Here is a 27,659-nt window from a genome sequence, read left to right as displayed (position 1 = left end):
ACTTAAACCTCTTTAACCTGTATTGATGTAAGATATGAACTGGGAACAAATCACAGGCTCTACAAAGATGTCTTCTGTAGGTAGCTGTGCCATCTGTCATTATCCCTTCCCTATGGCTCTGATAGTACAAAGTACTCTGTAATATCCTTTCAGTGAAGTCAGTGGGCTAACTCAAACCCAGCCTCACATGCAAAGCACATTAAACTAGTCTCACAGATTTAGAATGAAGCAGAATATTCTTATTCTAGAACATTCTTATTCTGCTTGCAGGGCTGTAGAGGAATAATCTCTGGCAACACGGCACTGGCAAGTACCAGCAGGCAACATCAACTTCAAATAGCATAGCAAAATAAATAACTGTTTGCATCCAAAGATTTGTATTGTATTTGTAGACTATTTACAGTAGTCTAAAGGAGATGCACAGTACTTAAAGAGTTCAGAGCATAAACATGAAGAGTTAGCATTGCTCACCTAACTTGTAAGCCCTCCTTCACTAAGAGTTCAGAGCCTGGCATTGGTAACCTGAATCCATTTCCTAAGCTTGGAAATAGTTGACAGTATTTGGAGGAGCATGGGGAGGGGATTCACTGAAGTACAGGTAAATATTAGCTTTGCTGGAAAACTGTTGCAACAAAAGCAATGTTACCGCCTATTCATGGGCTACTGGTGTTCCCCTACCCTCTTGCAATGCTGAATAATTTAAAGTTGGATTAACACATTTAAATGAACAAAAAATCCTTGCACAACATCTCAACATAGTATTTTTGGTTTTGTCTCTTTAAAACATCCTGGGGAAAAAAACCCCAAACATTAGGACATTGCACAGGAATACCCAACCTGTTAAAACCTTTGTATAATCTCACCAAAAATACACTAGAAACTAAGGAAAAAATGTTCCCTGGCTTCAGTGGGCTGTGGTCCCATCGCTTAATGATACCTCCCCAAGTTTGATGTGCACCAATTTTGTACCACTTATGACCTACCCCTGAACAGCTACGTCTATAAACACCTGGTAACATTCAAACGTAGCATAAAACTGAACATCTAAGAGGGTGACCATGGTATCAGGATAAGGCTAGGAGACAGCAGACCCTCTCCAACCACCACCCAACCCAAAACAGGAGCCATTTCCCATCAGGGCCCACACCTCTAAGCAAGTTTCACCTGGATCCATCCTCCCTAGTAGCCCCTCATGCTCTCAGCTCAGGAAGCTGCACAGTTCAGCAACATCTTGTTTCTTACCTGCAGCACAATGCAGCTACCTGTCTTCTCAAACAATAATCTAAGGTGATGCTAATTCTCAAACATCATCCACTGCTGCATGCATGTGGTTTTAAAAATGCCATACAGTATTTGCAATAAAGGACAGGCTAACTATGTATTGCAACATGATTTAAGTCACTGTCTTCGACACTCTTCACACATTCATTTGGCTGCCAGGCTGGAAAATGCCAAAGCTCTAAAGGTTATTAGACTATTGTTTATGACAATGGGAGTGTGAAAGTTTGCAGTCATGATAACATATTCGACTTAAAAAAGAAGAAAATTGAAGACTTGATTAAAAAAAAAAAACCCTTACACACAAAAGCTCTGACTGTCCCTTTATGCAGCTGACAAAGGAGCTTTCTTCCCTCCTTCCCTACTCCCTCATCAAAAAAAAATTTTTTAATCTCAATATATAATAAAGACTAAGAGGAACAGAAAAATTAATTTAATGGATTTTTCTATGTGCATTATGCAAAGCAATTTTTGGTCTAGAAAGAGGTACTGCAGTTTACCTAAATTGACTCTTGAGGGTATTTTACTTAGAATGAACGTTTAATAGATGTTAGCTCAATTGAAGAGGTAAATAGCTCATGAAAGAGAAATAGCTCTAAATTTCTTCATAAACAGTAATTTTTTCACAAGTGCTTCTACATGGGCCAAAAGCACTACTGAAATATCACAAGCAACTATTTCTGCCTGTCACTGAACTTGTTCAACTAGAAATTAGAGCTTTGGGATCAAGCTTCTGCTCATTTTCCTCCAATATACACAAACTGTTACACAAATGCTTTTTAGGGAAAATGTATGTAATTGCGTACTGGCCTGGAAGTCCAAACATCCCTCTTCTGCTGCCTCACTGCCATAGATCCCTAGTATGATTGCAGACAAATCACATAACCCTGCTGTCCCTCAGTTCCCGGTCAGTAGAGCTGGAGTAGCATTACTTCCCCTCTTTACACAGGATATGAAAAAGCAGAGCAGCTATGTTTGTGACTCATTCATCAAGGCACAGATAAGCAACACTATTCAACGTTTGTAAGAATGTATAGGCTGGTTAGACTGTGACTTCAAAGGCAGTTTTTAATCTTCCCTCCTTTTCTTCCAGCTTCAACCTTTCATATTGCCTCTTCCTTCCCAGGGGGTTAAAACCTGTTCCCAAATACACACCTCATATAAGGGAGACCGTGACAGAGGGCAAAGGTAGATCTGTCAGCCTGCATTGCTACCCAGCCATTCCTCAACACCTGAACCCTGCTTTCCCCAGAATACCTCAGTCAGTCCCTACAGGAACAAGAGCAGAAAAAGCTGAGAGTCACCACTTTCCCTGACAGCTAGTGATACCCTGTGCAATAGCAATACTGTTTGGAGTTTCCAATCAAGTTGAATTGGATGGGGACAGAGCTATTGAAAATGTTTACTAGGAAAAACAATCCCAAAACCCTAGAGTTTCAATCTCTGCCACACCAAGTTATTTGCAATTTCCACTCACTTTGCTAAGTGCTTTCAACTAAAAATTGAATGACCATAGACAGCGAAGAGTTGTTACCAGCCCCTTCTTTTGTCCAAAGGATATTGGCCCTGGATGAGAAAGAGATTCTAGTCCTGCATCTAACCAAGAGCATTCAAAGGCTTTCTTCTGTCCTTCCAAACATTAGTGCTATTAATCCAGTTTAATGATGCTGCCTTGGTCTCTCCCACATACAGCGTGCCCTGCAAGTGATGTACACCAATATGACATGAAACCAGGCTGAATGAAGCCAGAGGCACTACAGCTCCTCTGCCTACCGCAGCTGGCTGAGCGGGGAAGCCAAACAGTTCTCTTATCCTCTGGCCCAGCTTCAGTACAAACAATTTACAGAAAATCTACCCACCGAAAGTGCTCTAACCACTGGCCTGTGCACCAAAGGACCAGCAATTCTTACTGTTGATTTTTTCAAAGACACCTATGTGTTCTGCTGCCATCAGAACTACTTCAGATGACACAATTTTTTTTCAGGGGAGGAATATTTCATTTGACCCTCCTAAATCTATAAGAAAAGATTGTCTTTAAAAATGAAAACCAAGTTAGATGAATATTGGTATCAGAACAAAGCAAACAAGCATTTGTAGTTACTTGGTTCAGTGGCCAAACAAAATACTTTATTCATCCAAGCCTGAAAGCAAAGACAAATGTTTCCTGGCACATGAAAGCCAGAAAGCAAACCTACTTCAATCCAGGTCAATGGATTAGAAGTATAATTGTAGAATTATATACTTCTATACTAGAAAAAATAAGAGTTATTATACAAATCAGAAATAATTAGAATTAATTGTTTCAATCTTAATATGATTAAAGAGAACCATAAATCCCTTAAATTCTACTTTAAAATACACTAGCAATAAGAGTTGAGTAGAACCAAGAGCTAGACATTGAGTGCTAAAAAACAATCCTTTTTATCTCTGAATAAAACACCCAAAACTACTTGGTTGAAAATCTGTATAAATCATTTGTTTAAATAGAACAAAAAAAAAATCCTCATCTTTTCAGATGTTTACACTTAATTTTAAGACACTGCTCATAACTTTCATTTTTATTTCCACTTCTAACAAGAAATCAAGATGACAGTACAATGTATAACATTAAACTATGTCACAATGTAGTCTGGTTTCTTTATTAATTTTCTACCCAGCTCAGTGTTGTTTGATGCTTTGTGAGCATTTTTATGAAGGGAAAAAAATTAATTAAATCCCCAAATCAGGCCCTGTATATGCTGTAATTCTGCACTGAGTTGGGTACCTGATCTTCAAAGAAATAACTAGAAGTCAATAGAGCTTATGGCTCACAAATTATACCAACAGACATTTTATCCTAGAATAGTTAGGAAAAGCAGCTGAGTCACAAACCAACTGTGCTTTCGGCATCAAATCCTCAAACTAGGCATTACATAATAAACTCCCAGAGAAAAAAACATACCAGAAAATACTGTTTCCTGTCTCACTTTCCATTTTCAAAGCATTCCACATGCATGAAATACTTAAACCTACAAGTAAGAATTACTGAATAAAACCCTCTTAGCATCTTTGCCTCACATTTCTTGTTCATGAGATGTCACGATAACATGGAGTGGGGCTAATGCTGAAAATGAAAGGACTCCTGGGTACAGACTAAGTCAACAAAAATGCTGTCAGCAGTGGAACAAGAACTGTGCCTTAGTCTCTTGTTTCCTTGAGATCATTGGGTTTGATTTTTAAGCATCCTTGCTTTTTTGTTGCAACAGAGAAGTGTTCTGATCATTTCCTTTCTACCAATTAGACAAGGAAAAGTCACCATATCAGTGCCCTTAGACCCCACAGCCTTTCTCTGTGTACACTTAATACCTGGGTGATGACTAGTGCAGCACAGAGACAGGGCCAAGTAACAGCTGAAGAAACCTATGTTGCTAAATCATACTCATGCTCAAAGTTTATTTAATCTTTTCTGTTTAAGGTTTAAATGCATCTTTGGAAACATATCTGGATGCTTGCAAGCATCAAATATGATCTCACAAACTATTTAAAACAGGTATGGCCAGCCTTCCTAGCCCTACGAGCCTCACACCAGCATCCTCATATAGCTTCAAGACATTTACCCAAGACACTTAAAGAGAAATCCCAGAGATCATTCAACAGGAAAGGGATGACAAGAGCTCTCATGGATCACACCTTAGTAAGGCAAGGGATTTCACTGTGGGAGCTGCCACAAGGGGCCCTTTCAGACACTCACCATCTATGTGAGTCCAAATGTACAGGCAAGTAGGTATTAACAGGCAATTCAGACTTCCTGCAAGGAGCTCAGCAGCTCCATCCATCTCTTCCCCTACCCACACCTTTCAGCCCTTCTGCTCCAAAGCCTCTGTTGCTCACAGGTCGCTCTGCAGCAGGCATCCTGACAACCCACTCTCCATGGCAGATTAGGAACCAAACAGATTGTAACTACCTTGCTCTTTACAAGGCTCACAAGACATTTTATATTGACAGCTATTGCATTACCTTTTCCTCCCAACACATGGCTATTAAGAACATTTAACACCAATCCTTCACTTATGAGTAAGCTTTTAGCTGCATACTAGTTTTTCCTCCACTGCAACAAATGAGTGACTTGAACTTCTGCCTTGTTTTCCAGCTGCAATTCCACTGGGTAGTTTCCATCTGCTTCCAGTACCCATACTCAGTTTAAAAAAAATAAATAAAATATAATTTTAAAAAGTCACAAAATCCACACTACAAAAAGCTCTTTACTATCAGAGCCAGGGATAGGTCACACCAGAATCAGTTTAGAGAAACTAAATTTGTGGTCTAACATATCATCACTAAACCAAGGAAACCACAATCAATAAGAGATTATGTTCAACTAAAGTTTCTTGGCAACGGCTGCATGAAAAATGTTAGGGCTACTCTCTCTGTTTTCTCATATCTTTCAGAACCACTGGGCACTGCCACTTTTGCAGATCTCACACATTCTGCTGGCAACCTACACAGCGGTAATTTGTGAACATTGCTTGAGTGCAGCTCGTGTTTTGTCAGTGAAATTAAGGAGATCAGCCACATCGCAAGCCACTTGCTGCATTCATCTTCCCTGATTCTCTTGAACCACAGGAGAAACGGACCATTTCAAATTGATCAAAACCTCAACATTCTCTCTTCACTATTTCATTCAACTCCAATTTAGCCTCTGGTCACAGATATAGAACTGCACCCTTTGAAAAAAATTAGCATCTGACAAGCCATAGATGGCCACTGGGAAATGGATACAACAGCATGAAAGAATTATTCACCTACTAAATGGGTTCTTAAACATAACTACTTTCACAATAAAATGCCACCAAGATGTAAGTGCAAATAAGTAAATTAACTCTGGGTACTCATTAAAGACAGTCATTATACAGTAACTATTTGCCCACAGTGAAATGCATTATATCTAAGACAGTAATAAAATTCAAGTAATGTAAAAATCAGCTTTTTGCCAATTATGATCCCAAATGCCTACAGAACACTTTTGGCTTCATCATGATCACTTGTAAAATTCATGCTTCATCTTATACTTACTCAGTACAGACCAGGTTTTAGACTTTCTTAAGACTATGTAGGTAGTATTTATGTAAGAAAACTGTCAGGACCAGATGTATTTCAGTAAAAGAATGCCAAGTTTTACTTAATAGCACAGGAAAGGAAACCAATAACATTACCAGAAGCAAGGTGTAGAAATTAAAGATTCATTTAGCATCTTCACTGCAAAGCTACTTTCTGTGAATACTAGTTAAGGTTTGGTTAAACTGATTAAACTTTGGTTCAAACCAAAGCCATTTCCAATGCAAACTAGTATAGCTAATTTTACAAACCGCCTCCAGTCAACCCTCCTGAGACTCACTGCTAACCTTCAAATACACCTCTTTGAGCAGTTAACTCCAAAAGGTTTCAAGGACGCTTCCTCCAAAAAAGGTATTACTGAACTTCAAAACAACTGGTCTCTGATATTCTTTTTTTTTTTTTTTTTTAAAACAAACAAGGCCATCTACTTAGGCAGCAAATTCAACCCAGAATTATGTGAACAGCTGGCAAGCAAACTTGTAAGAAACTTCAACTGAACACAAGAAGCATTGCAAGTTGTTGTTTTGCTACAGCAGGAAGTAAAGATCAGGAATGGAAGAAAGGCCTTCCCCTCTGCATCACATTCTGATAAAAAAAAAATGAGGATTTCAGAAAGTATACAGTCTTGTCATCCATTCAGTTGATTGTTTCCAAAACCAAAACTATCAGAAATTGTCCTGGAAAGACTGCTGCAATTTAATTGCTCTCAAACTGAATACTTCACAAAAAACAACCCAAAAACCAACCCACAACCAAAATATATCAACAAACTACACAACAGACCACACCACACAATACACCACACAACAAGAGCCCACACACAAACACTACTGCTCTGGTGCATAAAATAATCCTTAACAATCCAATTACTTGAATTTTAGTGCAGAAATAGTTAGAAGATGACAGATGTGCCAGCCACTTTGATAACACCTGATGAATGCTTACACTGCTATAAGCTGAAGCTTTAAGTGGCATCTCTTAGATGAAGATACCACAGCCTCTGTCCCTATTCATAAGCAGCAGCAGGGAGTCACACCACCATTACATATCTCTAGCAGCACAAGAGCGGTGGCACTTTTCAAAGATGTTAAATCAATACTTGCACATAATAGCAAGTCATAGGGGCACTTATGGTTTTCAAAGTAAATATCTAAACTGCAACAGCAAAAAGATTCAAGAGCATTAATAAATAGACAGTTTACAAATCCATACCATTACCTGCTGCACACTATCAGAAATCTTAGTTCAAGGAAAAAGAAACACAAAAAAGCCCACACTATTTGCACAATTTAACTCTTGTTTCTGATGTAAAAATCACATTGGCTTCCTTGATGTGCTACACAGAGATCAACAATTTAAGAAAGCTTTGCCTCCTGTGTAGAAAGGATCAAACCGGAAAATTTTACAAAAATCACAAGGGGTGGGGCTGAAATATCAATTGCCCACAAAACTGAATTAACTGTACCTCAAAAACTCAGGGTAGACACTCTTTGTTCTTAAAGCTTCCAGATGATTGAAATTTCACTTCCTTCAGAAATTTTTTCCAGTTACACTACTGTTCCAGCAAGAAAGTTTTTCCCAGTGTTTGACTTTATTTTCCATTGCAGATAACAAATGTTCCAAGTCTGTAGACTTACAAATACAAAAAAAAAATTAACACTTCTTTCCTGATGGGAATAATTCTAGCATCAGTGAAGGCAACGTAAGCTTTGCTTTGCATTTCACAAGAGTCAGAATTTTACTGACTGTTTTTTCATTAAAACACACTTGTAATTTCTGATCCTTCTACCCCTGAGAAAATACCAAAAGTATCTTCTCCTCTCCTCATAAAACCTGTTCTTATTTTTCCTTCTCTCCAATCTTACCTACTGTACCACCTTTTCCTCACTATCAAATTGCATATAAGCAGGCCAGTGTACTGGTTCTCACCATCAGTCACTTGCTCCTTTACAACTCTTGTCAACATTTTGAGCTTCAAGTGCCTCTATTTCTTTCAATGGCTTTTGTGCTATTTAAAAAAAAAGAAAAACAACAACAAAGTTTTCCTTACCATAGGCAATCCATATCAGCACCAATTGTCACTATCTAAGACCAGGCAGAGAGCCAATTTAAGCCATATTAGTGTCAGAAATATAAAAAGACACTGACAGGTAGAAGTCCAGCAAAGAGAAGGTTTAAGTTACAAGGCTTCTCCTGCAGGCATCCAGTTATTTTGAAAGTAGTTCAAATAACCTTGCAGCTACTATTCACTGGGTGTCCTCCTAAGGGAATCAGCACAGCATAGCTCATACTGATTTCACACCTCAGCTTTGTGTGAATCCTCCTAGGGGTTCAGCTGTCTGCAATCCAAGGCCTAGTTTTGACACAGCAGAACTGCATAACCTTGGATGAAACTTCTCAAGAAACTGCCAGCTTGCAAAAGCTGTGTGACAATACTTAGACTAGAACCATGATAGATAAGAAGAGTAAATTTGCAGTTAGATATAAGACCCTTGAAACATAGGTTGTTAACAGTTCAAGGACTCAAGAAAAAACAAAACCCCAAGAAAAGTTATGAAAACCCACCGCAGAACAAAAAAAACAGGGACTCAGAATATAGCAACTCAACAACACTGAGATTCAGTTCATCCAAGAAATAATACAAGTCATCCTTCCCCAATACTGATGGCTGCCAGGCCAGCAACAGTGCCAGGATGGGTGAGGCCACACCTGGAGTACTGTGCCCAGTTCTGGACTCCTCTGTAAGAAAGCAACATGGACATACTGGAGAGAATCCAATAAAGGGCCGCAAGTATGAAGGGACTGGAGCACCTCACACAAGAAGAAAGGCTGAGAGAGAGCTGGGACTGTTCAGCCTGGAGAAGAAAAGGCTCCTGAGAGATCTTATCAATGCATATAAAAACTTGAAGGGAGGGTGCAAAGAGGATGGGGTCAGGCTCTTTGCAGTGGGGCCCAGTGACAGGACCAGAGGCTATGGCCACCAACTGAAACACAGGAGGTTCACCCTGAACATCAGGAAACACTTTTTCACTGTGAAGGTGACCAAGCACTGGCACAGATTGCCCAAGGAAGTTGCACAGTCTCCCTCTTTGGAGATATTCAGAAACTGTCTAGAGACAGTCCTGGGCAATTGGCTCTAGGTGGCCCTGCTTGAGCAGAGGCGTTGGACCAAAAGACTTCTAGAGGTCCTTGCCACCCTCAACCATGCTGTGATTCTGTGAACCAGGTGTCTTACGTGCTGGTGGTATGTCAATGCTTTGCCTGGTTGCTCACTAATCCTAGTTATCTAGCCCACATCTTGGTCAATAAAGAATTAAAGTTATGTATATCTTGCTTTCATTGTCTATTCACGCACAGTAAAGGGTGAACAAAGTGACCAAGAAAGAGCATTCCAGCTAACTGCATTACTTTTCACCAGGGGGGCAGTTAACAGGATCTGGATCTATCTAATAGGATCTATGCTGCTGACCAAGTACACTGAATATTTCTTAAAATTCTACTGTTACGAATGCATTGATGAAATAATAAAGTCTTTGTTCATAAGTCCCTACGAACTAGACATTTTATCCTTGTGTGCAAAATCTGGAACATCATCTCCCTTTACCAGTCCATGGAAGGCATTTAAGAATGATCAACTAAAAATTACTTCTTGAACAAAATTCTCCTTGCAATCAATTTTATTCAATAGCGCAGTTATACTTATTTTTCAAAGTGTTTTGAGTTGATGAGGAAGCATTACATCAGCTTATTCAGGTCTGTCTTGTGGTATCTCTTCCTTAGGTCCATAGTTGTACATAATCCACCTATAAACAAGGCTAATAAAACTCCACCCAAAAAAAGATTTTCTTGTATAATCACTTTCATATCATTCTTGGCACTTATAACAATTACAGAAGTGAGACAATATTTAATTCAATACTATGGGATAATCTCAAAAACATTTGTTCAAACATTTTTCTATGCCTTTTTTGTGTGTATACTTTGTTCTCAATCAGCCACTCATTACAAATCCATGTTCAGAGAGATGAGGTTTTAGTCTCTTGTTTCTAATTATAAGCTACATCTGACATTTTAAACTGCAGTTACAAATGCATATGACAAACATTTATTTTGAAGCTTCATCTCCTAGCCCTTCAACAGACACACACACAAGGTACCCGAGCTTGTGAAGAGAAAGTGACTTTCAAACATAGTTCACCAGTTTCCCCAGTTCTGACCACTCTATAGTCCTATAGCAAATTCTTTCTTCTGGAAGATAAGATTGTGATGGATATGAGGAAGAAAGACATGTAAGCTTTCATGATATCAAATCAAAGCTGACAAATATTTATTGGAATCTCTATCAAAGTTTTCATGGCTAACAATGAGAATCAACATTAAAATTAAAGTTACTCAAGCAGCATTTAATCTAGATGAAAAGACAAAATGTTTTTTTCCCAAATTTAGAGAAAAAAATACATTTGCCTTAAAAATTTTTGCTTGCTTTTCTGTGCTTGTCTATGGCTAGCTCACACTTGTACTGTCAACCCCAACATTTGGGAGCTGATATTGTATTTTATACATCTACAAAATAAACAAAGATATAGCATACCTTCTTCTGTTTCTTCCACACAAGTCAAGCTGAGCCTCAGCCCAGATCATTAACACAACCTTAAGACTGAAAGCCTTTCTGCAAGTTCAAGAGCAACATATCCAGGCAGCATACAAGCTGCCTACAGTCCCTCACAGGGAACTGGACTCTACTGAAACCACTGACAGATAGGCTAGTCCAATTTTCTATTTCTCCTTCCCTTATTCTTCTCCTCTCCTTCAACTGTACACAAATACCATACAAATTATTACATAGCTTCCCCACACCACCCCTCCACCCCCGATTTCTTTGATCACTATGCAAAGCAGAGCCTATCTGGCCAAATGTCTGGCAAGATCTCCAAGTCATTTTCAATCTTTCTCAGTGAACCTTAATGATCCCATAAAACTTTCACTGTAAATTAACAGTCAAGTAAAAGCATCTGCTTATATCTGTTTCCAACACATGATGTACAAAGGCAACATTTGCACAAGAAGTATACAAAAGATGTGCAACTCCATCAACTCACAAATGCAATGGTAACAGCAGCAATTAACAAAACCAAATAAGAAACAGCTGTCAACATTACTTAGCACACTGTTAGCAGTTATTCATTTGTCCACATTTCCAAGGATTTTACTGGCATTGATAAAGTGCCAGTCACACCCCTCACATAAATGTACAGATATTTTCTTACTGCAGATATTTTACAAGATGTTTTTTAATTCAACAAGCCAATTCTGCATGTATCAAAATATCCAGTTGCTTTTTGACAGAATCCTTCTAGGTAGCAACTAACATATTAACAATCCTAGTCCTTCACGTTATGTTGAACCACAGTGACAAGCATCACTAAAGACAACAATCTGGGCAATATAATGCAAGAGGAGAAACTTCCTTACGTGAACAGACAATCAAGAAAAGAGTTAGAAATTAATTCCAAATACCACCCATGTCCAAGCTGTGCCCCATAGCAAAATGATTGGCTTTTGCCACCTGTGAGAAGGGTATCTTGCCCTCTCCACATGTACAGTAAATGTCCGTCCTGCTGGCTGACTACTGACAATCCATGTAACATTTAGCGATCAACCCACAGTAAATAATTCATTGGAGTAAATTACAGCAGGCAGTAGATTAGGAAAGCATGGATTAATTGCACAGGTATCATGCCAGAGCAGTTCCACAGCTCACAATCCTTTCCACTAAAAAATCTTTTCTTGCCTTGGGCATATCTGCTTTCCATTTGACCGCTGTTCAACTAAAGGGAGTCTTATTCTGTACTATGCCAACTCTCCATAACAGCCGCTTACAGGCCTTGCTGATCCATGAATGACACTCATCAACAAATTAAACACTGTAGATACTCCCCCTGTATCAATCATGCATCTATTGAACATAAATGAGGAATCAAAGTCACATGGGTAGCTACAGCCAGGAATCACCATTCTAGCCATAAAAGGTTGCTCTGGCTAAGGATCCTCTTAGCACCCCATCCTGAGGTGCTTCGTGCACTGCCTTCAGTCAGGCTATCAAAGAAGCTGGCAGACATTTCATTTGCAGCTTTGGAGGGCCTGGGCTGGGAAAGTAGGAAAGGTTAGCAGTAAGAAGATGTCGGGGGTGAGCAACAAGCTAAGTTCGGAGAGTAAACTCCTCCCGGTCAGACAAGCTCCTATAACAGAACCTTTCATAACAATGAAAGGACTTTGCTTTAAAAGGACTTCTGTCAAAGCAGCATATTCCTTGTCCCATGCCCCCTTTCCAGCAGCTCACCCACCAACGCAGAGGGCCTGCTCCCAATGGGAGCCAGCCAGGGCGCTCAGCCACCCTCCTCCCAGGGCCCTGTGACACCAGGCTGCTTTGCACTGGGATGCGCAGCAAAATTCACCTGAACGCAACTTCGAAGTGGATCGCTTTGATTGCATTACACCCCTGTGCGGGCCACCTACACTGCCCTTTGAGCAGCTTTATTTCTCTCGCTATTGCCAGTGAGCTAGACCAACGTAACGCAGCTCGTCAGTGTGAACAGGAGAGCGCCCAGGCAGGTGATGTAGTTTACCCGAAGAATGAATCGGGTAAATGGGGACTCGTTTCCCGGCTCCGCAAACCCGCCGGGATCCCCAGGGGGAGAAGGGGGGCACGGGGTGCGCCCTCGCCCGGCATCCCCGCTGCCGCGCTCCGCTGGTCCTCGGGCGCCCCCTGGCGGCTCCGCCCGGCTCCCGGTGGGGAAGGGGGACACTCCGGCCGCCCCCTCACCCCCAGCCCCGCCGATGCCCCACAGCTCCCCTCCCGCGGCCCGCAGCGTCTCCGCTGCCCTCGGAGGTCTCGGGTACGTTAATGACATGAAGAGGCTGGCAGGCGGGGGGGGGGGGCGGTACCGGGTCTGTGCGTCCCCGCAGGCTGCCTTATTTAGCGCTAGTCCCATTTAGCAAATCAGTATCACAGGTTGCCACAAAAAATGTCAATAGCAGGCAAATCCCACAGTTTCTGCAGGGCACTGGTGGAACTCCCAAGGCAGTTTACTTGGACCCATCCTTTGTGTAGTAATTTTCTTAAGGAAATCAATGGGAATTGGGCCATTTACTGCATCAGTTTTCACCCCATATTTGAGTATGAGAGAGAAAGGGAGAAGTCCTGGTAAAATTTCCCAGCAAAGCTCAAATTAAGCCACTTGCAATGTTATGTTTCCATTCTTGTCTGATAGCATGCACAAGCCGACTCCTAATTAATTTTTGGAGTTCGGATGGTCTCCGAACACCTGCACTGAAATACAGTACAAGTACCATACTCAGCTGTAGCAGATTTTGTAGGTATAGTATTTCTGCACGCTCACAGCTGTGATTCAGCAAAGCACTCAAGCTTATTCTCCAAAACACTTGGGCATGCATTCGTTTTTAAGCATGCACATAGCTCCCCTTATCTGTGTTGCTTTTTCTAGGGCACAAATGCCACTTTCAAACTTACCTTTCTTCGGAATCAGAACTCTAAGGACATGTCCACCACCTTGAAAAAGAATACGCTCCTAAACCACAGCGAGACAGCAGTTTCACAGCTGTGTAGCATTTGCAGCATAAAAGGGCAAGCAGAAACAAATTAACACAACTTTTCTGTTAATTTGCAGTAAACAAACTACAATTGGCTGATTAGTGGGAGACAACATGAAGGTCTTCAGCTACACAAATCTGAGTTTACACAGAATAAATGCCTCTCACTGCCAACAGCTAGCATCAGTGATGCACGCGACTGAACCAGGAAAGGACACTTCAGTTCCAAAAGCGGAGCTACTCAAACAGCACGCCTTGCTACGCAGAGGCTTTGCTGTCAAGCACCTTGTAAAAAACCTAAAACTATTTAGCCACTCTTTAAAATTGCATGTTGTAGCTTTTAAGAGCAAAAATGGACTTAAACTTTGAGTCACAAATGCTTAACCCCCAAAGTTACCATTTTCACAGCAACCTCAGCACAGTTCTTTGTAGGCATGTATTCTTTGTCCTCAAGTTAGAGCTTCCTGCTTGCTTAAAGTCACCTTTCTGATGAAGTACAGCGGATGATATTAAATTTTAGTTTGGATATTTATGTGAAGTGTTGCTGACTAATGGTTGCACAGGAACCATAATGCTGACCGCTGGATATCTCACATTCAAATTCCCCACTAACAATCCATTAACAGAGTGTTGGTTTTGCATGGAGTCTACTAGATGATTTTAAAACATTAAAATAACAACCCTAGGAAAAGGGAAGCTATGATAGCATAATAAAATACCAATGCCTACCAAATACCACGTGCATGAAAAGATATAGAAAGCCAAATAATAGAAAACACTTTTTAAACTTTGAACATTGTCAGCTAATCATTAGATGCAATAACTAGAAATATATTTTATAGCATTAGGAAAACAAGGCAGACAGTCCAGGTAGGATTGTCAGTCTGGACCTTTTTCCATCTGACTTCAACTTCTTGCTCTTTCAGACTTTCCAAGTGACTCAGCAAGGCACTTAGTCTCTCCGCATCCATGATACTTTCCTATCCCACCTCTATGAAGACAAATTAGCAATTGTGATGTATCAGTGATGGCTGCCATATAAATGTCTCCTGCACTGAACACACAACACCACAATGCCTACTCCATTAGCTTTTCTGCATATGGAGAGCTCCAAGCTTTGGCATGCTGCTAAGAAGATAGTTTTTCTGTCCAAGGTACAAACATCCAATCTTATGAGTAGAATTGGTTCACCATAATTCACCTCACTTCAGCATTTTATACTGGGGTACATTTAAGCACTCTGTTTTAGAAAAATCTCTCCTCAAAGATTAGAAGATAGACAGTTAGGCACAATAGCCCAACTACACAAACTGATAACGCTCTTCACAAGTGTATTGAGAATCTCTTTTTGAATTTTATTGACAGCTTTTCTGAAATCTTTTAGGGATACACAATTCCATATAGCATACATTTACATGAATTTTCGAGAAAATTGTGCAAAATCTCTTATTTGAGTCAGTTGGTATTGAGATGTTCTGATGCCCAGTTTTCATGGTTGCTTAGAATCCTCTGTGATAGAGAGTTTTAATATATTTTTTCTCTCTTTTCTCATTGCAAACCCATCCTGATGGATTTTGCAATGTACACTACCTAGCATTCTTCTGCCGATTTAACATTCTGTTAAAACATTTTCTTTTCTATCATTCTAGCTCAGGAAAGCTCTTAAGCACATACCTAAGGTTTTCTACAGACTTATCCTTAAGAATATTAGGTATCCAAGCCTCCAATGTGGCCATGAGGTTAGCAATACCAACACATCTACCTACAGACACTGAATTTTACATGCATGCATTCGTACTAAATCACAGTTTGTTTGGGAACACCAATACTGAAGACCCAAAGCCAACAGAGCTACACCGGTATCCCCTATTTCAGAAACACTTCCTGTTCTTTTGTAGCCAAATCCAATTGCCCCAAACATAGCAAATACACCTGCCCCACTATGAATTATTTTAAGGCTATTTGAAGCTTTCCAGTAATGTGCATTTGAACTCCACAGACCACAATACCTTTTTCTCACTCGAAGGGCTAGACCAATTAGACTTTTGCCACCTGAAATTCCCAAAGACTCAAGAACATACTTGAGAAATACCATTCCAAAGTTTTCTGATCTGAAAGTAGTTACAGCACAAAGAAAAAGTGTTGGGGTTGGTTTGTTCTGCCCCTCCCCCCACCCCAAGTCTTGTCCTATATTGCTACTATTGGAAGCACAAGAAACCTTCAGTTTTATCTTACTTAACTTTCACACCTCGAACCCAGCATTTTTACAGCAACATTCGTAGTTGCAGCAGCAAGAAAAGAGTTCCACAGACAACTAACTTAGAATCCATAATCTGCTTACTATCAGTTATTTCAGGAACACAGAAAAAAAATGGAACAGCAATAGCTGAACAGCCAGCTCACGTGTGGAAATTGTAACCTGCAAGCTTTTCTGGGAGCAACACTCTCTTCTCTGTTACATTTTTGCATAATCACACAAAAAAGCATGCTCTTTAGTAAGGATACTATGATTACATGCAGGCTTGTACATCTTTTATTACAGGTGGGTCCCCAGTTCTTAACAAGGGCTTCTGAGGCTCAACTGCAACACACACAATAAGGAATAAAACACATTCAGGATGAAAACAGTTGACTTTACCTGGCATTGCCTTCAAAACACATGGAGCATTTCTAAATTTCAGTCACCATCTCCAATGGGTGTCACCCATTTCTCTGTTTAATCAACAAGTTTACTCTTCCTTCAGGCAGGTAAAACAGTCCTCCTGCTCCCTTGGATATGTCTGACTCCTTAAAGCAGAGCACTGAAACTAATTTGACTTTAAAGTACTTCAGCTGGACCAGTGAAAACAAGACCCAGATGCAAAGTTATCTAACTGAGCCCATACTGCACATCTACAGCTAGTTGTGTAACAAACCTCAGGACAATTTTACAGGTCTTAATCAGGCAAAACTCCCTGCTGATTTCCACGAGGGAGCTCTAATCGATCAAAAGCTGCAATAACTGGATCCAGTTTTCTCCCTTTTAATGAAAAGGTTGATTTTGAGCTAGAAGAACATCAGATTATGTGAAGTCGGCAAGCCCCTAACTCTTGCTTTAAGGAATTTGTCCTGTGTTTAATCTACCGACCATACTGTCTTTGCTAGCGTACAAACAAAAAGACAAAAAACCAACAAAATAACAAACCCAAACTGACATAAAACAGTTTCACAAATAACGGACCTGTTCTCCGGCTGCGACCTTTGTACGGCAGCTAAAAGAAAAGATGATACGGGCGGTAGGAGATTCACGACTTTTTAAGTAAACTACATCACCCGGAGGTAATCGGGGAAGACCAGCGTCCCCTCTCGGGTTCCTCCCTGAAGTTGCGCCGCTACCCGCGGCAGCCGAGGAGCTGCGACCCCGGGCGCTGGCGGGAAGAGAAGCCACCCGCGATGCGTCCACACGCGAGCGGCGGTGCCCGCGACCACGCCGAAACCGCGGCGGGAAGACCCGGGCGGAGCGGCGGCGCCGAGGGAGGGAGGGAGGGAGGAAGGCGAGCTGCGAGGTGTCCGCTCCACGTGCGCCCCGTTCCACGCCCGTCACCAACAGCCGCAGCGCCCGGGTGAAGCCTCGCGCCGTAACCGACACCAACGGCCGGGGCGGCAAAGCCCCACGCGCCTGTCCCACCGCCGCCCGCTCCCCAACTTCCCCTCAGGGGCGCCACCCGCCCCTACCTGCCTACCGGCGGCAGGGAGCCCCTTCGCCCGCACCGGGTCCCTCTCAGCGGCTAGCGGGAGGGCAGGAGCGCTGTCCCTCCGGTAGGACGAGCCCCATGTGAAGAGGAGCGAGGGAGCCCAGCGGCTCCACCGCCGCCGCTGAGGGGAGGGGACGAGGGGAGGGGGCGGGCGGGCCAGCGCGCCTTGACGCGCCGGGCGCTCCCCCCACTCGGAACCGCCCCGGCGGTACCGGAGCTGCCGAGCCCGCGGCAGCGCCCCCTGGGGGCTGCGGCGGGGATGGAGCCTCCCTCGCCCGGCGGGAGCGGTGGTACGGGCGTCCCCGTTGGCTGTGTCCGCCCACCTCCCGTGGCCGCAGCCCTGCTAGAGCAGGGGTGATGCTGGAGGTGCTCCGGGTCTCTCTTGTGCACACCTCTGCCCTCCCAGGCGGGAGCACCGAATTCTTCTCTGGGGCTGTTTCAGCTAACCCGATTAGCAGGGGAGGAATTCCGGTTTGCTTGTACTGCTAAGAAGCCGCGAGCACGGGGTTAACTAAGTCCAACCAGTATTTCCAGCGAGCCTGCTGGTTCAAGTTAAGCATTTGGTTAAATTCGGGCTGTAACATCCGCTTGCCAGCAAGCAGTGCAAACGCATCAGGGCCCACAGGCCGGGGCAGCAGCAGTGCCGACCTGCAGGAGATCAGGCTCGGATGGTTGCTGAGGGGCCACTGCTCCTCCCGGCATCAGGGCTCTCGCTGATTCTGCAATGCCCCTCTAGACGTCCTATCAGGGAGAAGGGATAGGATGGCCCCAACTAAGCAGAAAAGAGTTCTTACAGTTAAAACACAGCACGAGGACTTGGGATATCAGGATTCACCATTTGACTTTGCCCACCCATGGCAACCACTCAGTTCTTGATCAGCTGTGACGACGCTGAAGTGTGTTCTTGTGCAAAGCCTGGCTGGCTTCCCAGCAATCCTCAGATTACGCAGAGAATTGGATTTGCACTTGTCAGTTAAACACGTGCCTAAATGTTTGTGGGACACAGCATCTTTGTGCCATAGCTGCCCATCTGTATAATCTAATTTCCCCTCCCTACCTCACAAGAATCTGATGAAGATAAATTCATAAACCTCTCTGAAGCACACCAATTTGACAATGATAGAGCTCCCAGAGCATATCTACTGAGAGAGAGATGCTGCGGTTGCATCCCATCCTCACCCAAACAGGCATAAAATGTACACACAAAACATTTTGAAAGGAAGATTTCTCCAGTGATGCAAATTTTCAAGGAAAGGAAAGGAGTGCAAACCAGAAACAAATCAATCTTATGCTGTGAACTTGATGTCAGGTGTTTGCTGAGCTAGCATATCCTGGACTCTTGCTCCTGAGCACTCTGAGGTGTGAAACAGAGAGCAGGCAATCAAACACAGTTACTAACCCAAACCAGGAACACTCATCACAAGGCTTCCAAATTAAAAATAACAATCACTGCTACTTGGGGTGTAGCTGAAATCTTCTGCCAGAAAGCCCCGACTCTCTAATCAGAGACTTTAACATCATACAGCCTCACGTGTTAGAAATATACACTGTAAACCTGTTTTTTTTTCCCACAGTGCAGATAAAGAACAAATAAAAAGCAGAATTTTACTGAGCATATTATGCAAAAATATTGCTGATCAGTAATTTGTTCACAGCATTAAAATCAAAGATAGTAATTCTATTTATGCATCCACAGAAATAAACTCAATTTACTTTTATAGCACAGTGAGATTTACACAAAACATCTAAATATAATTTACTATCATAAACAGCATGATTTGTCTTCGTCTTTTCCATGTACCTCTTCTCTGTTTATATTTTTGTAGAAGTAAAGCTGGCTGGTTTTTTTTTTCCTTATGCACCTAGTGCATAATAGCCTAACCACAGAACTAACCAAGTTCTCCAGAAAGCCAAGGTTTCCCTTAGTTTTACTTGCATCTCACAAATCTTTCAGGTTAATTAACAGCAGAACCATACTGCACTGAAATATATTGGTGAAGCCTCCAGGGGAAATCCATGTATCAGTACAAGGCAGGTTTGTGCCATCTCAGAATAACTCTCGAGCAAGGCTGCTTGGTTCCCAGACTCTGCATGCTGTGTCATGGCTGGGAGCTGTGACAGCACTCTGGAGCTGCTTCCTGCTACCAGGACACAGCCTCTCTGCACACCGGGATGTCGGATATTCAGCTCGGCTCTCTAGAAAACAGCAAGAAACCCAGGATGCCCTGCAGGAACACGGGAGACCTCACACGTCTGTGGCTTTGGCAAGATTTTCACGAAGTGTGTTTGTGGTCTAGCTGTAGACTGGAGCCTACCACTTGGGTAACCTACGGTAGGAGACCATGAGAGGAAGGAGCAGGAGTCACCCTCCATCTGTGCTTAGCTAAGTCCAGATGAACGCTAAGTGTGAGATTTCTGTTCTCTATCTCACACTCCAGCACTCAAATCATACTTCCCATTCTGAGGCATGGATACAATAAGGGCCTTGAATGTCACCCTGTAGTTATGTGCCCAGCTACATGCCCTGACGTTTCCTCTGCTGCTATTACCTGCTAGTGTCCTGCTAGTATTGCTAAAGCACCCTTAACAGAACAGACAGCTGCGGTAAATTAGGACAGAACTGCTGAAAGTACCCGCGTCCTCCTGTGGGTGGCACCAGAATATCTTCAGTGGACCAAGACTTGCTTAGGAAAGAGAGAGGAGAGGGGTAATACTCCTGCTTGCCAACAGCCAGTATCATTACAGCGCAAGTCCTGCTTTTGCAAAGAAGCTCACATAAACCAGTAGATCTTTAAATTAAATGAATTATTTAAAGTAGTAAGAGTTAGCATCACTCCATCAGCCCTTTTAATTCTGACAAAACAAGCTCTGTCACCTTGTGCTTGTGCCCTGTACAGGTTGCAGTTATCACAAGAGGATGCAAATGCATGATTAAACCTCTCAGCTTCTACAACTTCAGAAAAATCAGAACTTTATCACCACCAGGAGGAGTTTCATATTTTTCCATGTAGGCATCAATGAGAAGCTTACAATTGGGTGAACATGAGTGAATTACCACAGTCGTCCAAGAGGACACAGAAGTGTAAGTGCAAGCCAGGATATCAGAGGCTACAGATTTAATGTCTCCACTTGGGTTGTTCTGTGGTTTTAAATTGTTGTGTTACGACTTTCATGCTTGTTTCTGGTAGCTGTATAGATCAGCAAAGATATTATTACACTGAGACAAGTCAGTGCACACCCCCAAGCCAAAATGCACTCTCAAACACTCAAGTGCTAATGTCCAAAGCTGTATGGGCGTAACTGCTGACCAAATGACTGCCTTACCTGCAGAGTATTACACAACCAATATTTCTTAAGGCTTTGAAAGATAAGAATACAAAGCTCATTCTTGTACTAATTTTGGAATACTTTCTTCAGAATTTGAAAGTGCCTTGTATTGTTCAGTTGCCCATATGACTAAATTACACAGCCTGAGACCACAACCACAATAAAGCTTAATCGACTTAGGCCCAGCGACCACCACCGGTTGTACATGGGAGAAAACAGGAACTTTAAAAACACAGCAGAAAAAGTGATTTTTTTTCTTCCCCTCCTTTAAAATCATTTTAACTGATATAAGGTGGTGTTTGTTGGCTTTGCAAGCATTGGTCTACTCACCTAACGTTTACACCTGACTTTTCTACCAGACTTGTACCAGATTTTGCTTAGCAACTTCATTGACACTGTTGCTTGCAAAAGGCCTGAATTAATTGTATTAGAGACCAAATATTTCATCTCCACAGTGACTAGTGGGGTGGGACCCCTTTGTTTTAAAGCTTAAGTATGTGAAAGAAGGCTGAGGTTCAAAACATCTGCCTTCTGAAAACTGGGTTCTTTCAGGGTGTTCCCAGGATCAGAAGTCTGCCCTAAAACTCATCTCTGATCTATACTGATATAGGATCAACTCCAGTTTTCCACTACCTGCCATGAATTTATTTTTAATTAAGTTATTACACCAAAAAAGCAAGATTTGTTCTCCTGAGATTTAGAGTTATGAATCTGTGTGTACAATAGTCATCATGAGTAGGTGGCAGAGACTGGGTGTTTTTTTCTTGTCAGCAGTGATGCTATTCTTAGTTTTGTATGCAGTCCTTATGTGTGTCATAGATAGGCACAATAGATACACATTGGCAGCTTTGATAGTATTCAGAGAGGAGCTGATCTCCCGGTCCAGGAAATTATCTTAAAATTCTCATTTTGTTGGCAGCAGAATTTTAACCAGCAGTTCCCAAGAGCCTCTGCCAGCACATCATTGCCTTTAGAGGACTTGGAGCTACTAGACATATTAGAGAAAATTAAAATGACATGGGAATTATAAAAAAGAAAAAAGCCCACCACAAAACGACGACTGGGGCTACAGCTATAGTTCTGGATCCCAACGGTTATACAAATCAACTAGGTGATCTTGTGATGTGTGGCAGTATCTGAACCCTTACACTGGATTCTCTTGGCTTCAATCCTTAATCACTCTGGGGTCCCTTAGCACAGCTTTGTGGCACAAAATAGCCATAAAGCTGACACCATTGCTGTCAGTAGGATGAGGTAATGAGTAACGTGACAGAGAAGATATACACATTAGCCTGAAGGCAAGCACCATGCGTCTAGCAAAGCTCCTTTGGCCCTGCTAAGCAATATCACCTCTTGCTGCCTGCCACCACTGCATCACAGTCACTTATGCCTTGGTGGGACTGTAAGGAGCTGAGTAGTGCCCAGCAGCTCCTGGGAGACAAGAGTTATCCCAAGGAAGATGATTACAAGCAATAACGGACACAGAAATTGATGCCAATGACTTGGCAAGATTGCGTTATCTTCAGTGCCACCTGCTGAGCTATCTGGCATCTCTGGGAAGTGACACCAAGTGAAAGAATAGGAAAAAGACAAAGATATCCTTGTTTCTAAGAAAGATTCCTGTCTTGGAGAAAATTATTGAAAAGGGAAGGTAATCAAAGAAAGTTATAAGGGTTAAAGATTCTGAGATACAAAAAATAGCTTCAGCTTTGCCTGCCCAGCTTGCTAAGGCGTCACCAAGCTATTTTGCCATGGGTGGTAGTTACCCTTCTCCAGCGTATGCATCCCTATTGTGCAATTTCACAAAACCAGTACTGCTTAGTGACATCAAGTCAATCAACAGAGAATACAACACAAATAATCCTACCTCTGAATAAAAACATTTGTCACTGCCCAAAACTTAATGAAGGAAAATCGAATCCTCCCTCGTCCTCCCCAGAAAGTCACAGGGGATTTTTTGTGGCTACAGTGACAGAGGCCACCTGTGATGCCAGGGAACATCTCCAGTTTTGTAGCAATACAATTCAGCTGCAACTGTAAGTGGACTGAAATGTGGAGCCTATGGCAACTGTCCTTCCACCTGTGGAGTTTAGGTCTTTAGTTCTACCGATTTCAGTACCTGTCTGTGTGGTTCCAGCCTGAAGGCTTTACTTGCTGATTTATTTATGAAGAACCATACAGGTCAGCAGAGATCAGAGTAAACAGGCAACCAAGCACTTCACACAACTTGCAGAAGTTGTGGCCATGGCCCATGCTTAAAACAAGGGTGTTCGTTACAGAAGAGAGTCTGTAGCTCCTCTGTAGGCTCTGTAACCATATTCAAAACACATTCAGCTGCAGCTACTTTCATTTCATTCTAATTAGATATCACAGAGACGCATTTCACAATGAGGCAATGTTAAGCACCCTACTGCAAGTCCCACTCGTACCATAGTCCACACATTGCATGAATCTTCACATTACCAGATAAGCAGTCAGGAGAGACTGCATCTCTGTGTCACTACAGTACAACTATTTCGGCTCCTTTTGACCCTATATGGATTTTCAAGCCCAGTACAAGTAACCAATGTGGCCTTTCACTGACCAATGATCTGGTGATGTAAGACCTACCCAACACATAGGATGCTGTCATGGCATCTGGCAGCACTGCAAATAAGCATTGGTCAGAGTGTCATGACTATACTGCCTTCCATGCGGTGACAAGGAATGGAGTATGCAAGGTCACAGTGCATGGAAGGATGCTGTTTGCAACCTTTTTTGTTATACCTGAATTTAATGTGGGTGAATTTAAAAGACAGTTAAAATGTAAACTAGCTATGCGAAGATCACGAAAAAGTGAAAACTGAAGAACAGATCACAGGGTTAGACAGAGAGATACTGTTTTAAAGTGGCATTGTGTTACTGAAGAAAGGTTTCCTTGTAGTAATAGTGGAACTGGGAGGAATTACAGTAGGCCTCCCTCATCTAATATACTTTGGTGTTAATTTGGCAAGGATATGCTAATTTAACAACATTTTGCATCAAGAGTCTTACAGTCAAATCTCATGTATTTCTTACCAGCCTCTTCTGTGTGTTGGCAGCCCATAATATTTCTTCTGTGCCCCCTCAACCCCCAACAGGGCAAGGCAGAGAATGAGGAAAGGTCACAGCCTAAAACAAGGTGAGAATACTTGGTCCATCGTAGCCTTTTTTCTGAACAAAACATGACATTTCACCTAGAAATAAAGATTTGGTTTAACTGCGTTTTGTTCAGCCATGAGTTAAGGAAGGTTAAAGGTTATGCTCCGTGCAACGCTTTAGCTACGCTGTCGCCAACATGTGCTCAGTCATTCGCCAATCTGGCTGCTTCCTGACTTTTAGCTACCATGTAGCATGTGCATTTCTACCACTCTGTCAAATAGGAATTGATTATGCCAGCCTCATGCTATTTTCCTGCGAACAGAAAACTCTAAAGCTTGTTTAACAGTAAAGCGTCTGTCGCTTTCTCTCAACAACTGGCTGAGAGAGAAAAAGCATCTTTTGTTAGAAATAATGGTTTGCTTAAAAACACCCAGCTCCTTTTGTCCTGAAGTTTCACACACAAGAGGAGACTATCTCAGTGTTTCAGTAATAAAAAGTCTCTACCATCAGGGTCAGAGGTGTTTCTTTACATGGTACCATGGTTCCTGGCAACACTTACAGCCCTGATATCATACAAGCTATTATTTGATATCCCATACTCCCTGTATACTACAGATGATGATTTTTATTGTTTTTATGAAAATATGAATAAGGAGATACTGTACCAAATGGGGGTTTATCAATACAAGTACATTCAGAACTCTTCAATATCTTGTTAACTTCACCACTTCAAGACAAAATTAAGCCTGTTCTCTATGAGGTAGTACTTTATGAAGGTAAAATCAGGTTTTCACTGTCACAACAGAAAACTCCTCTTACATGTATCCTCCAAGCATGAAACAGGAAAAGCATAAGTTTAGTGTCTTCTGATGCAAAGCTAAGACTCCTAATGTTCTGCATACTGTTTAATAGAGAAAGAAGGCATCTTAATGCAATTGATGAATTCCAGTTTTATTGCTAAGAATCTTTAGTATTTCACTGCAGAAAAATGTTAACTTGTCTGACGTGTTCCTACATTCTTTTGTTATTCTTTATTTTAAACCTCAGCAGGAGCTCTCCTAAGCCAAAATTACCTCTAGTGCAACTCTCTTGCAGTCATGCTATTAAATAATGCCTTCTTTTTAGTAATAATGATTACGGAAACTGTTGCTTCCACCTTCATACCCTTTGCTGTGGAAAGCCAGTTGTGATGTCCAAGCTGAGCAAAGAGAGGCCATGAAGGTGGCACTCCAAACAGAAGAAGGGTTGGCTTCACTCCTGGAGGAGAAGGAAGAACACCCTGGCCTATTTTCTCTCTTTCATGGGTAAAGCTAGACAGCCTTTGAGATTCCCAACAAAGCAGCTGGGGATAACCATGGAGAAGAACATAATTTTATTAATGACCCTTGCAAAGCCATTAAAGAATCAGAACTAAATCCACTAATGTCTGGCTGCGAGCATTCACAGACCAGTCACAATGACATCTGTTTTACCACTTCTTTCAATAGTTGACCCAGAAGCAGCCACAGCCTGGTTTTCATTTCTGTATTGTGCAACGGTATCAGTATGTTCACCTGCAATGTTATTATTACAAACGGCTGCTTCTGCTCTTCACCCCTCACTCTTTAAAGAGACTACTAGTGACCTCGAGCAGGTACAGGAACGCAGATTTCCAATGAATGAGTAGCCAAATGGACAGCTTCAGGAGCTCATAAATAAATGCATTAACAGGAATTATAAGAGAAATTCAAGACTGCTGAAAAATGGATTCTCTTTCTTCTCTTAAAACATCTGATTTATTTCTGCTAAACTTTAAGTTCAATTTTTATTGTTGCAGAAGCTGGCCTGGACACCAGCTCCACTTGTGCAAAGCATAAATTGGTGAGCTGAACTGCTGAATACTAGTATTACAAGTAGCAGCCAGGAAGCCCACCTGAAACTCAAGTGTCCTGTGTTGGGGCTTTACAGAAATAAGTTAAGTAGCCAGTCCCTGTTCTAAAGCAGATGAAGAGATGGACATGAGAGCGCAAACAGTGGCACAGACGAAATCAGTGATTTATTGAAAGAATCTGTTAACAAACCAGTGTCAGAGCCAACAGAAGATCCATAGCTTCCAATCACCCCTTCCCAGTTCATGACCTGGTGTGCTAAACTCCTGTGAACAACCAAATGGTGCCAACTCACCTACAGTTTTTGAGCATAGGGAAATACTTATTATTAAGCAGCTGCTCCTTATTCAAGTAAAGGATAAGATTTACAGTTGGAAGTGTATAGCTATTCCAGTGAACATTTCAGACAATGTGACCAATCTAGATTGGGATGAGCCCTGGATTTTCAGAAGAGAGGCACAATGATTGTGTACACAACATTTTTGACATTTGGGTAGGGAGAGCTATAGCAAGGACAGGGTGAGGAGGATGTCAGATGTAAACAGAGATGCCTGAGCCACTCTACCAGCTGTTGTGGCTAGTGCTAAGAGAAAGACTTGCAGATCTACCACAGCGGCAAGGGTGAAAGAGACCTTCAGGGGTGATGAGAATATACACTAAAAGCATTTTACCCAAAAGGATGCATGAAATGTGTTCTTTGCAATGATTTTAACTAGTAACACGTGAAGCAGGATGCTGACCATTTCCTCTCCTAATGTTTCTGCTCTCCTAGCAACAGAAGTGTTTTAAACAGGTATGAATGATGGAAATTCAAGCAGAAAATAAAAATATGACAAGGGAGGCCATACTAAGGTGACCGTTACAGGGGGATTCTTGCCCTGTCAGATTACAACAGTGTTCTGCAGAATTTGATGGAGATCAGTCACAACAAATCCCATGACAAGACAAAGGCTTGGAAAAAAACCCATTCGCTATATTTGTAACCTCACTTTTCAGAATCTATGACTATTAAAAAATTTTGTTGTTTAGAAGGGGTGCAGCCTTTCATGAGCACAGCAAATCCCAACACCTATCTGACAAGATTAGGAAGAAATTTTGCATATGCACAGGTTATTCTACATTAATTACCTGCCCACTGAGGCAATGTTGCCATTTGTGAAGATAAGATGCTAGAACAAGATGAAGCATTGGTCTGATTCAGCATGAAAGTTCTTACATGCTGCTGCTTAAGGTTTTCCCCAAAGTGCTGACTTTTATCCTACCTGACTTTAGTATTAAAAAAAAAAAAAGGAAAGAAAGATTGTCATCTTGTCATCCTCCTTTCTTTAGAATGGTGTGTGTGCATGTGTTTTTTCAGTCTGTAACAGGGGTTCCAAAAATGGGGTCTGTGATGTTTCAATGTTTCAGTCGTTTTGCGTTGTAAATAAAAGGACTGAGGAATCCTCAGATTTCCTACAGGAAGGCTTTCCTTTGTACTGTGGCTAACACTGCTGAGCTGATATTTTTCTGCATAGTTGCTGAAGATGGAGGCTGAAGGTAATGAGAAGAACTTCAAGGGCACCGTGATTTATACCTAAATTTTAATGAGAAAGGGTCATCTCCTGGTGTGCCCCTTTTCAATAACTTT

The 27,659-nt window shown here is 41.9% G+C and overlaps 1 protein-coding gene across 5 annotated transcripts in view; it reads right to left on the bottom strand.

Annotated features, from left to right (window-relative positions):
* CPNE4 (copine 4) overlaps nucleotides 1-27,659 on the bottom strand; it is a 364,382-nt gene that overhangs the window by 234,084 nt on the left and 102,639 nt on the right. The window contains exon 1 of one of the 5 annotated variants that reach the window (XM_054816827.1): nucleotides 17,706-17,858. The exons of 3 other annotated variants lie outside the window; for them this stretch is intronic. The gene's annotated coding sequence lies outside the window, so the exon portion shown is untranslated. Of the gene's footprint in view, nucleotides 1-17,697; nucleotides 17,859-27,659 lie in introns of those variants that run through there. One more of the 5 variants, XM_054816825.1, reaches the window with a different exon arrangement.

Source organism: Grus americana, chromosome 2 (assembly GCF_028858705.1).
Source record: "Grus americana isolate bGruAme1 chromosome 2, bGruAme1.mat, whole genome shotgun sequence".
Lineage (NCBI taxonomy): Eukaryota > Metazoa > Chordata > Aves > Gruiformes > Gruidae > Grus > Grus americana.
Note: the sequence above shows the minus strand (reverse complement) of the source record. Positions and strands in the feature narration are given on the sequence as shown.